The following is a 13,602-nucleotide window of genomic DNA, read 5'->3' on the forward strand; positions in this document are numbered from 1 at the left end:
TTTTATGTTTTTTTTATTCTGAATTGATACAGTACAGGGCAATGGTATAGCGCGCGAGATCAAAGATGATGGGTGACAGCCGAGTGACAGCTGTCAAAAAGACGTTTTAAAGGAACGCTATAAATATTGTACATAAACTCCCCCCCCACTGACGAAGTCAGCAATATTTGCAGGAAAACAATCCAACCCTGCAGATATTAAACTTAAAATTAATACAACACAAATTATGTTTCAATTCACTTATTTCCTATCATCATTAATTAGTAATAATCATTGCTTTAGAGTGTAACAATGATAAATACTACTATTACCTAATACTTACTTATACAACCAGTACATTACAACAGCAAGAATTAATAGAAAAATATAAGGTAAATGTACCTTATTACGGTATATTAAGGCGTTTCCTACTTTGACTGCGGATTTAAAAAAAATACGAAGATTCTAGATGTAGTAACTATTTTATTTTAGGGATATGTCTTTTAAGATGGATGTAGGATATTATTTTACTTCGTAGCTTTTAATTTATAGAAATAAACGTTATTTCGCTAAACCCTTCGTTTGTCCCTTATTCCGTGATAAAATTTGGCTCTGGACTTAATTCCGGGAGTCGTTGTACGTAATTCCGTGCTATCTTTAAAGTTCACATTGTTCAAGCATCTATCAAGATAGTTGACTTAAAATACTTTTTTTAAATGATGATTATAATCACGTAATAAAAAAAATTGTATTGCGTGAATTGGAGGAATTGGAATTGGAGGGGGAAATTTATTATACTCTACTTAGGTAATCTAAATTAAAATGACAAAATGAAAAACATGCTTAGTTAAATTTATTGATTCAACTTAATAATTTGAATATATCAAATAATAAAATAACTTCTAGAACAAAAACAAAATTAGATTTTGTTTGATAATCATATTAAAGTATGATAGTCACTGTCCCATCATTTACATCTTAACGACTTTTGAAGTATTTCGGCGTATATATTGGATGAGGCCATTTTTTACCTGAAAAAGGTAACAATATATTATTATATGTATTATATTATATTTATATATGTATTATACCCATGCAAATTTCAGCTTTCAAGTACTAATGATCACTGAGCTAAACCGTGGACGGACGGACAAACGGACATGGTGGATAAGGGTTTCTAGTTGACTAAGGAAGCCTAAAAACAGAATGGACCCCTCCCCATAGTTTATTTTTATTTTTTTCATAATACCGGAATAAGGGACATTAGTACAAAAGTCGTGTACATAATTACGGGGGTCCAAAAAAATGGTTATAATAAATAAAAAACAAGATTTTTTTTTAATAGATTGGAAGATAATATAACAATTATACTCATAAAATCGAAATAAATAACCTTTGTGCTCTGATTTTATAAAATAAAACAAATTTAATATCGATGCCATACTCCATTATTTCGTACGTATGACTTAACGAGTATACATTTCGTTCTCAATTATAACACTCAAATTTAAAAAAAACCATGTACCGTAATTACGTCACAATAATCTGCAGTCCTTACTTAACTTATTCACATCAAACATATGAATAAATTTAATCCTAGATAGAAACAAAAGATTAAAACATTTCGGACTGACTTTCCCTTATTCCGTGATACTCACGCAATTAGGTACATCGCGTCAGATTGGTGTACATAATTACGGGAGCGAGTATTTTACTTTAAATATGCTTTCAGTTAACTTGAAAAGGTGATAAATACGTCTATTAATAACTATAAAACAACAATGATACAAATTTTGTATAAATAAACTTACCAGTATCACAGCAAATCCTTACGAAGTTCCGCTGCCACGTTACGCTCACTGACAACACGCCCGTACCGAACTACTGCGGGGTTGCGACGGACGCGTTTGAAAGTGCCTCACGGCTTTAAAAGATATTACATAAATTCAAAAATCGTGTTTTTCGGTTGTATTTAAGCTATAGTTAATGAAGTATTGCATTAAGTTATGATTTTACTGATTGTTTCCTTATTTTACGACAAAAACCAAAATATCACGGCATAATGTACTATCCCGGAATAGTGTACCTTTACCTTACTGCTTGTATACATACTAGAGACAGTCAGATTAACTTATACTGCATTACATTACAACTAAGAGCAAACATATTAGTAAGGACTACTTACTTATTCAGTGGCAACAATACAAGTTTAGATATTGGCCTATGGTATTCACCGTTGGCAGTTTTAAGCAATACAGATCTAACAAGATTATCAGAAGTATTCCTATACACCTTCAACACTCGAGCCAAGCACCAGTATGAAGGAGGAAGATTATCCTCTTTAATTATTACCAAATCTGAAACTTCAATATTTTTATTAGCATTGTACCACTTGGCTCTATTTTGAAGTTCACACAAGTATTGCTTGGACCACTGGTTCCAAAACTGTTGCTTAAGCTTACATATTAATTGATACTTATTTAATCTATTGTCTTGCACATCTAATAACCTAGGTTCTGGTACATCAACAATTGAATTACCAATCAGGAAATGTCCTGGGGTTAAACATGTAAGATCATTGGGCATGTCTGACAATGCGCACAGAGGTCTTGAATTTAAAATCCCTTCAATTTGGATTAAAATTGTATTAAGTTGCTCATAATGCATTTTCAAATTGCCCAGCTGTCTTTTTAACAAATTTTTACAAAGCTTAATAGCGGACTCATAAATTCCTCCCATATGTGAAGCTAGAGGAACGGTAAAGCACCATTTAATACATTTTTGAGAGGTAAAATCTATGATTTCACTATAAGAGTCCTTATTCTTAAACATTTTATAAAGAGCATTTAACTCATTGTGAGCACCATGGAAATTTTTAGCATTATCTGAATAAATAGTGTTACATAATCCACGCCTAGATATCAGTCTTTTTAAAGCCAGAATAAAGGATTGAGTTGTAAGGTCATTGACCAACTCTAAATGTATAGCCTTAGTGGCTAGGCATATAAAGAGACAAATGTATCCCTTAGTGTAGGTAGATCTACGCTGAGTGCTACATTTTATTGAAACAGCACCAGTAAAGTCGACACCTACATGTAAGAATGGTCTTTCTAGATTTACCCTAGGGTGTGGTAGCTCAGACATTTTTTGTTGACAAGATTCTGCTCGATACCTAATGCAAATTACACAATTATGGATGACCTTTCTCACTTCCAGCCGTCCATTAATGGGCCAGTAATTCAAACGCAAATTCGACAAAGTATTTTGTATGCCAGAGTGGAAGAGCGTGAGGTGCAGTTTGCGGATAATCAATGTTGTGATATGATGTTTACAAGGTAGGATAATTGGGTGTTTTTGGTTGAACTGAACATTAGCATGCTTAATACGGCCTCCTACTCTTAACAAACCATCACTGTCAAGATATGGAGATAATTTTCTTAATGCACTGGATTTAAAGGTGAATAATTTTGTGGTGTCAGTAGTGCTGTCCACCGATTTCAGTTCATTGACTTCTTTAGAAAAGTTATTATGTTGAACACATTTGATAATAAAATGGTGGCTTTTTTGTAGCTCATCAACTAACAATGGGCCTATTCTTCGGTCGTTTTTGTTTGCAAAGTTGTAAAATATTCTATAACAAAATGCAATAGTTCTTTGTAATTTAGTAAAACTTGAAAATCTATTAAAAACATCATCCCACATATTACTGTAATTTTTACCTTTTGCAGTAGCTGTATTGACTGATTTTTCCATAATAACTTCTGAATGTAAGACATGACTCTCAGGGTCCAAAAATTTGGACTGGGGCCATTGAGACCTAGGCAACCGTAACCATTGTGGTCCGTGCCACCAGAGGGCGCTTTTCTTTAACTCCTGAGGGTGTATACCGCGTGTCAGAAGATCCGCTGGGTTATCTTTAGTAACAACATGATTCCAACGAGATACCTCAGTATTTTCAATTATTTGTGTTAAGCGGTTTGAAACAAATGCATTCCATTTTTTATATGGAGACTGTAACCAATAGTATACAATAGAGGAGTCAGTAAACAGATAATACTCTTTAATGTCTAGTACAGGTTGGAATGTCTTTAAAGTTCTTACTAGTAATACTGATAACAATAAAGCAGCACACAACTCTAGTTTGGGTATTGTTTTTGAGGGAATTGGTGCAAGTTTATTTTTGGATATTATTAAATTACATGTGGGTTCCATATTTGGATAACTGGCTAGCATATAAATACATCCACCATATGCCTTAGTAGATGAGTCTGCAAAGCCAATAAGTGTGCACTCATTAGGAATTTCTGTAAATAAATACCTAGGAATGTTAATGTCTGAAAGTTGGGACCATGAATCAAAAATTGAATTCCATTTAATGAGGAGTGGTGGGGTGAGTGGCTCATCCCAATCCAACTTTTCTTTCCATACTTCTTGAATAAATATTTTACCACTGACAGTGCATGGGGATAAGAACCCGAGCGGGTCAAAAGTTTTAGCAATGAAGGAGAATGTATACCTTTTAGTTAACTTCTTTGGGTGGGTAACTTCAATAGGGATGTTAAACCAATCCTTATTAATATTCCATTTAAGTCCTAGTATTCCTACATTTTCTTGATTTGAAAACTCTAAGTGAAAGTCCTTGAAGAAATGAGGAATATTAGTTGACCATTTATGCAAGGAAAAACCAGCACTTTGCAACATTTCTGTTAATTGTAGAATAACCTGTTGTAACTTGTATTCATTATTTTGCCCATAGCAAATATCATCCATAAATGTTTGAAGTTTAATGGGCTCAGAGGCTAAAGGCCATTTGTGAGATTGTGTTTCAGCTAGATGTTGTAAGGTGCGGTAAGCTAGATATGGAGCACTTTTTGTACCATAAGTAATAGTCTGTAACTGTAAACATTTCACAGGCTCACTCTCTGAATTTCTCCATAAAATTCTTTGTAAATCTCTTTGCTTTTCATTAATTAACACACCGCGAAACATTTTTACAATATCAGTGGTGAATACAAATTTATATAATCTGAAACGCATCAGAATATCAATAATTTCAGGATAAATGTTAGGTCCTTCATATAATATATTATTTAGTGACACACCAGTATCTGTGGCTGCACTGCCGTCAAACACAACTCGCAATTTAGTACTAACATTTAACGGTTTAATTACTGCATGATGTGGCAAATATACTATTGGGTTTTGTATGTCTATTTGGTTAGTAGACTTTGCATTATAGTCATCAACAAACCGGGCATGACCTAAAGTGACATATTCTGAAATAAAATTTTTGTAAAGTTCCTTTAAAGTTGAATTTTTTCTAAACTTTGACTCGAGTTGATGAAATCTCTTTAAAGCTATGTTATGTGAGTTGCCCAAAAGACTAATTTTTTCTTCATTAATGGGCAAGTTAACTATGTAACGACCAGAAGGGTCTTTAGTGGTTGTATTTTTGTATAGAGATTCACAATACAAATCTTCTGGGGTAGTCTTCTGTTGATGACTAACCTCTTCGATTTTCCAGAAATTTGACAATTGAAATGAAATGTCAGTGACCTTTAAGTTTACCTTTGTTATTGGCATTGACACTTTATCAGTTATGTAGCTACCTGTAACAATCCACCCAAACACCGTGTTTTTCAAGTCAGGTAAACATGGACCTAGTTTTACAAAGCCTTGTTTCATTAAAGAGAAGAATAGTTCAGTACCAAGCAGTAGATCAATAGTGCTAGGAATATGGAATGTTGGGTCAGCCAGCTTACAATTTTTAGGAATATTCCAGTTTGAAGTAGCAAGCTTCATGTGTGGCAAGGGCACAGTGATTGTATCTACCAAGAGAAGATTCACATCTGTACTATAATCATTTAAGCATGATGAAATTGTTGCATTGATTGATTGTTGACATGGTCTTGTTTCCTCACCGATGCCTACAGCAGTCACATTGCATGGTATGATTGGCAAGCACAAGCGATTAGCAAGGTTGTTAGTTATAAAGTTTATTTCGCTGGCACTGTCTAATAATGCCTTAGCTGCATGCCAGTTATCATGGCAATCTTTTATTTTTAACTGAACTGTTGAAAGGAGTACATGTTTCGTGTTTTCTATTGTTGAATTTGGTGGGTTTATTGCCTTGTTAGTAGTTGTGTGAGTACACAGCTGTTGTGTGTTAGAAGCAAACAAGGGTTGATTACCCTTTTTAGTTTGAGTATGATCGGTATTCAATTGAATAGGCTGTTGACTGGTAGAAGGCTCTGTCTGTTGAGGGCTAAAAAAATTATTACCTTTGTCTGTGGTTGAGTGTGCTGTCTGTTGACTTGTAGAAGACCCTTGATGCTGTGTGTCAATGCTCTGTTCATTGTTGACACATGTAAGAACATTTGATGAGTTTGATGTCTGATGAATAGCTGATGCTTGGAGATGGCCACTGTTGTAGTTTAATTCATTTGTATTGTTGGAGTATTTTGTGTAGTCAAGTCAACATGTTGTGTTTTTTATGGCACTTGAAACATACTTGTGAACACTTATGACCTGCTTTATAAATAGATAAACAGCAGAGCCTTTTGCTTTTTACAAATGTTATTCTCTGTGAGACAGGAAGCTGCAAAAATAAGGCATTTTGTTAGTTCATGTTTGGAGTCACATAAGATACAGTTTGTTTTGTTTAAAGTGGTAGTGTGAACAACTTTAGTATTGGAAGAGGCATTTTGTCAAACTTGTCATTTATTGTCTTGTGATGCTACATAAGAAGACTGACAGCTTAGGTATCTCAGAACTTGTACTAACAACTTTATCTATTGGAAGAGTATCAACAAGATACTTTGTTAGGCAACAATGACATGTCATTTATTAATTCTTAAATTAACTTAGTGATACTGGATCTGACAGAAAGTCTAAAAGATCTGTTATCATACAGCTTAGGTATCTCATATTTTCTTCCTACTAATTTCCCATGCTGCTTCAATGAAATTAATTTTTGGAGCTTTGGCAAATTATATCAAAAAGAATAAATGCTCGGTAGGCAACTGCAATGATTTCAATGAATCAAAATTTTGCTGAAACAATGTAAGAAATTTTTTTAAATTGGATTAGTTGTGTACTGGTAGTTCATAAAACATTTTAAATGATGATTTATGACTATTAGTTTTTCCAAACCTCTTTGGTTAAAATTTCTAAAAACTTTTCATAATTTTCTTCCGACAATATTAAGGAGCTGATTGAGAGCTGCCGTTCTCTTCCAGGAACGACTTAGGTAGTGTAGCTTTTGGATCTTTGGCAGGTCCTCATTACCATCGATTACAGAAAAGATTAAATTCTTGAATATGCCAATTTTTACTATCCCCATTGAACTGTGGGATATTGAGTGTAGGCATAGCAATTGGCATTTTCTTAGGTTTGAATTGAGGTGTGTCCTGATTGTTTTGAATGAGACTGGAAATCATGGCTTTGATTGTGTAGTACTTAGCTTCGACCGCAGACCGCTCATCTGTATTTCCTAAACGATTTCCTGAAACGCCTCTATTTAATTCTTGGGCATTCAATAAATTTGAAAAACTCGTGTATTATTTCCTGGAGGTTTTCATATTCAATCTTACCAATATCTTGATCTTCCATGTGCGTTTTTCGATTATGTCATGCTCCCTTTAATATTTACCCGAAGGTAATTTGGATTTGTTGAAGATGATGAAGAAGACGATTATTTATTAATTAAAACATTATATTTCCATAACAATACGAACTAAGACACATATCGAAAGACAGCTAAACTAGACATATTCAAACCATAGTTAAAGTGTAAGCGGCCAATATAAATCTACAAAGGTTTACAACCTCAACACGCCTCCTTAGATTTATATTTTAATATGGCAACACTAATTAACATTGTTAAACATTGCAAGTATGGCAATATCAAATCAAGTTATATTTAACAATTGCCTGAATTTAAAGAATTTAATGTTTCCTAACGCTTTGGTAAAAATATCTGCAACGTTATCTTCTGAATCAACTTTAACGATATCAATAGTTCCATTCTTAACATTCTCGTGAACATAATGATAATGCACTTCAATGTGCTTCGAATTCTTTGTGAAATTACCATACTTAGCAATAGCTACAGCACCTGAATTATCTTCATAAATGTTTACAGGAGCATGAAGCGTTATAAAAACATCATGAAGTATACTGCGTAGTAAGCTTATTTCAGTTACAGCTTCTGACAACGCTATGTATTCAGCAAAAGTGGAAGACTTTGTCACAGTCATTTGTTTCTTTGATTTCCAGTACACAGCATTACCAAATAATCGAATTACAAAACCAGTAGTAGACTTACGGTCTACGATATCTCCGGCCCAATCGGCATCTACGTAACAATCCATTATAGTAGCTTTTAAATTCTGATAATATGTGAGCTTGAGATTTTTAGTCAAGTACAAATATTTTAAAACACGCAATGCATATTTGAAATGAATTTCACCATAGCAGTTCTGAAATCTGCTCAAGTAATTGACACAAAAGGCAATGTCTGGTCGAGTGCCAGAACTAATGTATAACAAAGCTCCAATCAAGTTTCTGTATTTAATATCATCATTTAGTAATTCACATTTCTCAAGTTTGGCATTAATCTCCATAGGGGTTTTAAATAATTTAGAATTCTCAATTTCATATTTTTTGGCTAACGACTCTATGTATTTTTCCTGGCTTAAGGTCAAAATATTAGCTTTTGCATAGTCATACTCTACATCAATACCTATGTAGTTCCTAACCTTTCCCAAGTCCTTCATTCTAAAATGGTTACTTAATTTATTTTTAATTATCGCAACGGTGTGCTCATTTTTGCAAGCTATCAATAAATCATCGACATATACTAAAATATATACAGTATAGTTATCATCTGTTTTGACATAAAGACAATAGTCATATCGGCTCCTTTGAAACCCAATAGTTGTTACAAAATCATTAAAACATTCGTACCAAGCTCGCGGGCTTTCTTTTAAACCATAAAGAGATTTATACAGTTTATATACTTTGTCAGTACCGTCTTCATAACCAAGAGGCTGTTTGACATACACTTCTGATAAAACTTTACCGTTTAGAAAAGCAGTCTCTACATCCATTTGATGTACATGTAAATTAAATTGGCAGCAATACGATAGCAGTAATTTTAAAGTATGCATCCTAGCAACAGGTGAATACGTATCATCAATATTAGTGGTTTGTTGAAACCCTCTAACCACTAACCTGGCTTTATAAAGATCAGCAGACTTCTTTTTGTAAACCCATTTTACATCTAGTACCTCTTTTTCCTGTGGTGCATTTACTAAGGTCCAAGTATCGTTTTTTACTAGGCTGTTCATCTCTCGGTCCATAGCCTCTTTCCATTCATCAGCCTCGTCACACGTAGTCGCCTCCTGAAAAGTATCTGGAATCATCGCATCACAATAATTAGCAGTTATACAATAGTAGCCAAATTCTTCATCAAAACGGTGTGGTGCTTTAATTTGTCTCTTTGATGTTCTCTTTTCATTATTCACGATCTCTTTACTGACGTTATTATAAGGTACCATGTCTTCTGTTTCAATTCTATCTAGGGAATCTTCCCATTTTTCTTCATCTATATTATTATCTTCTTCATTATCATCAAATGCAATAAGCTTAACATCTTCCTCAATTATATCCACGTGTCTTGCAATGACAACTCTATTGTTGATTAGTACTCTGTATCCAACATCTGTATATCCTAGTAAAATTCCCATCTCCGCTTTTTTGTCCCATTTTGATACTCTTTTTTCTTCAGGTACTCTTACATAAACTTTACTACCGTACATTCTCAAATATTTTGCAGTTGGTTTTTCATGAAAAAATAATTCAAATGGCGTCTTTCTTTCTGGGGTATTTGTCATTATACGGTTTTTTAAATAAGCAGCGGTCTTAATAGCTTCTGGCCAATAACATCTATCAACCTTTGCTTCAGCTAAGAGGCATCGTGCCATATCCATTAATAATCTATTATATCTTTCTGCTGTACCATTTAACTCATGTACGTATGCTGGGCAAGGCTTAATCATTATTCCTTTTGCTCTTGCGAAATTAAATATTCTGCTATTTATGTATTCTTTCCCATTATCACATCTTAGTTCTTTGATCATTTTTCCTGTAATATTTTGCATTTGATTGACATATTCTTCGAAGCATTCATACACTTGTTCTTTTGATTGAATACAATACACTCTAGCTATCTTGCTATAATCATCTATGAATGTCAAGAAATATTTTTCTCCTCGATATCCTGTAGCTCTATGTGGTCCGTTAACATCCGTGTGTACAATATCTAATATATCTTCTGCCTTTGTTCTATTATTGCTAAATGGCAAATTGTGCATTTTATTTTCGACGCATATAGCACACTTCATATAATCCGTTTCTATTTGTTTAGGTAATCCATCTAATATTTGATTTTTACACATCATGTCAAGATAATTGAAGTTTATATGACCAAACGTTCGGTGCAGCTTTTCTTTCAATGTCATATTACAAGTTACTGTATTTACGCCTATTTCCTTACAGACAAAACTGGTTACTTTGTAGAGTCTCTCATCTTTCTTCGCAATTGCAATCAATTCTCTATTCTTGTTATATATCTTCGTTAAATATCCCGTCGAAACTATTGTGTGATTATCTGTTATCTTCGAATAGCTTAATAAGTTAGCTTTCATCTCTTTTACGTAAAATACATTGTCTATTATCACTTTGTTTCTATTCTCATAAACAGGAAAGTAAGTTTTAATGCTTCCAACCTTTGTCGCTTTCAATATTCTTCCATCACCAACCTTGACATTTATTGGTTCTTTCAATGTTACATATTTATCGAAGTATTCGTCGGTATTTATTATGTGGTCTGTACATCCACTGTCTAAAAGCCAATTTATTTGTCCTGGCTTAAGAGGAGTATCTTCATTAATCGTCGAATTGTTCACAACGCATGTGTGAAAGCTCTTTTTATAGTATTCCGTATTATAGTAATTTCCTCTGCCTCTGTTGGGTCCGAAATTGTAGTGACCACGTCCTCGACCACGACTTCGAGCATAATGTCCACGACCACGACCTCGGTGTCCGTGCCAACAGTCTCTTTGTATATGCCCAACTTTTCCGCAGGTAAAACATGTTTGTTTGTTCTCAGATTCTACTTTAAAAGCGTTCGAGGTACCCGGCATTTCTTCGTCTACACTTTGGATTTTCTTCATTCTTATTTTACTTTTTAAATATTCTACGGTTCTATCTTTTTCTGGCAAAACATCTATTAAATCACCAATATAACTGTAATTTCCGGGCAACGCCTTTAACATATAATTTAATTTTTCACTTTCCGACATCATGGCGCCGGCCTTTTTCAAATCGTTGACAGATCGTTCGAATTCGTCGAAGAAAATGTTAACATCGGAATATTTCGTTAGTTTTATATTTTCTAAATTGTTTCTGCATACAATTTGCAATGCTGTAGATTGCTTTAAATACATTTCGTCGAATTTTAATATAATTTTGTATGCTGACTCTAGCTCGCTAATGTATTCCAACTGTTGGTTGGTAATCGCACTGTATATATAATTTGTAGCTTGAATATCCATCTCATCCCACTTAGTAGCATCTTCTTTTTCAGTTTTTATTCTAATAGCTACTTCCTTACATTTCTTAAATTCAAGAAATTTCAATAGCCGAATTTTCCAATTGGCATAATCCGTTCCGTCAAAAATTGGTATTACGATATTATTACTCATATTTACGACTTACTTGTTTTTCACTTCTTTTACACTAAACGCTCTGCTACCATGTTGAAGATGATGAAGAAGACGATTATTTATTAATTAAAACATTATATTTCCATAACAATACGAACTAAGACACATATCGAAAGACAGCTAAACTAGACATATTCAAACCATAGTTAAAGTGTAAGCGGCCAATATAAATCTACAAAGGTTTACAACCTCAACAGTTTTACTTCAAGCAAACAGTAATAAATTAATTAAAACAACTTCTAAAAAGTGTAGAATTATTAAAGTGTGTAAAAGTAATTTTGTAAATTTTTATATTACTTTTTTCATTTTCACATTTACCTTAATTAATTTACAAATAAGAAGTCTGTTTTAGTTTATTTATTATTGTCTTGCGAAGATATACAATTTAATTACAAATAACAAATCAATACGGAATATTACGCCAAAACTACGCAGGGGGCGACACTTTAAAGTAGCACAAACGTAAACGTACCGCCATGACACAACGTCAGATTCTTTTACCAGTATGTCGCCATGTCCATGACGGACCATGACATATTTATTAGTAACTAATATAACATTATATTTTGGTCATCGTTCATCCACCATCACCTCTCATATTTCATTTCTAGATTTTTTGTTACCCGTACAACGGCAAAAAACTACTAGAACAACTGGCAAATTGTCCTCCGATGGACAGGCCATATTTTTTTAAAGAAACAACAACAACAACATTATATTTAAAGCGATACTAACGATAGTGCTATTATTCCAAAAGAAATATTGAAATAATATGATATTAACGCGTCCTTACGGACATTTAAAAGACATTTAAGAATTCAAAAATCGGTTCAAGTGCGAGTGCGAGCGACTCGCGCATGAAGGGTTCCGCACCGTACAATGTTTTTAAACAAAATTTCAGTAATATTTTTGTAAAAAATCTAATACAAGCTTTTTTGCTGGTGGTACTTTTTCCCCTGGTTACCAGAGTAGGTAGTGTCAAGACGAATCAAATGAGACCAAAATCGTGCAGTCGTGTCGTTTTATTACAGTTCCTATGACCAACATCTAACATCATCATCAGATCAGCTCTACATTAATAATAATATTGCATTGTCATCGGATTATACATGCAAGCCAAAATTTCAGCTCAAACATCACCAAAATGTAAGCACTAGGTGCAAGTATTTTTGAATAAAGAACAATTTTAAAATTATTATCCTCTTTGGCTGTCGGCGCTGTCGCCCTCTCGGAGGCTAAATAGCGCTTCAGACTCTTGTCATGCTTCGCAGCAGAAAAAAAAAATTAGCTGTCAGTTTGGTCATTCGCGGGAAATTCAGTGGACTTCGTATGTTGTGTAATTAAAATAATAAAGAAGCTCGACTGAGTGTAAATACATTTTTAAACTGTATTATAAACCTTGTAAATAGTGTTAAATACTTAGTATGTTTTTTTTTAGTGATTATACGGTGTGATTTGGCGAGCGCTTTATCAAAGTTGGCTTCATTGAGGTTTGTGGTTCATAAATTGCTTTATGAATTTTTGCACAAAAACGAATAAACCACACAATCAGACAGTCACTATATTATACTATCGAAGCTTTTATTAAAAACATCATTAAAATTGCAACTTAAAGAATATTTAAACGACATAGCTCGGCGACTCAGTCGCCTTAGCAAACGGCTAATAACGCCTAGGCACCGAAAAAACGCTAAAAAAACACTATTCTTGTATGACGACCCCCTTAATTTGTAACTTTATTTTATTTTTAGTATTTGTTTTATAGCGGCCACAGGAATACATATCTAGTGATATTGTCTTGAAAAAAAAAAAAAAAAGTAAAAGTTAAAAGTTA

General features: G+C 33.5%; 1 long non-coding RNA gene across 1 annotated transcript; it reads right to left on the reverse strand.

The window, feature by feature from the left end:
• Positions 1–810: 810 nt before the first annotated feature.
• On the reverse strand, positions 811–6,447 carry LOC141431160 (uncharacterized). Its single transcript, XR_012451703.1, has 2 exons — positions 1,791–6,447; positions 811–1,010 (listed from the first exon to the last, which is right to left on the reverse strand). It is a non-coding gene; the product is annotated as an uncharacterized lncRNA (long non-coding RNA).
• Between the last annotated feature and the right edge of the window lie 7,155 nt (positions 6,448–13,602).

Source organism: Choristoneura fumiferana, chromosome Z, assembly GCF_025370935.1.
Source record: "Choristoneura fumiferana chromosome Z, NRCan_CFum_1, whole genome shotgun sequence".
In the NCBI taxonomy this organism is placed as follows: Eukaryota; Metazoa; Arthropoda; class Insecta; order Lepidoptera; family Tortricidae; genus Choristoneura; species Choristoneura fumiferana.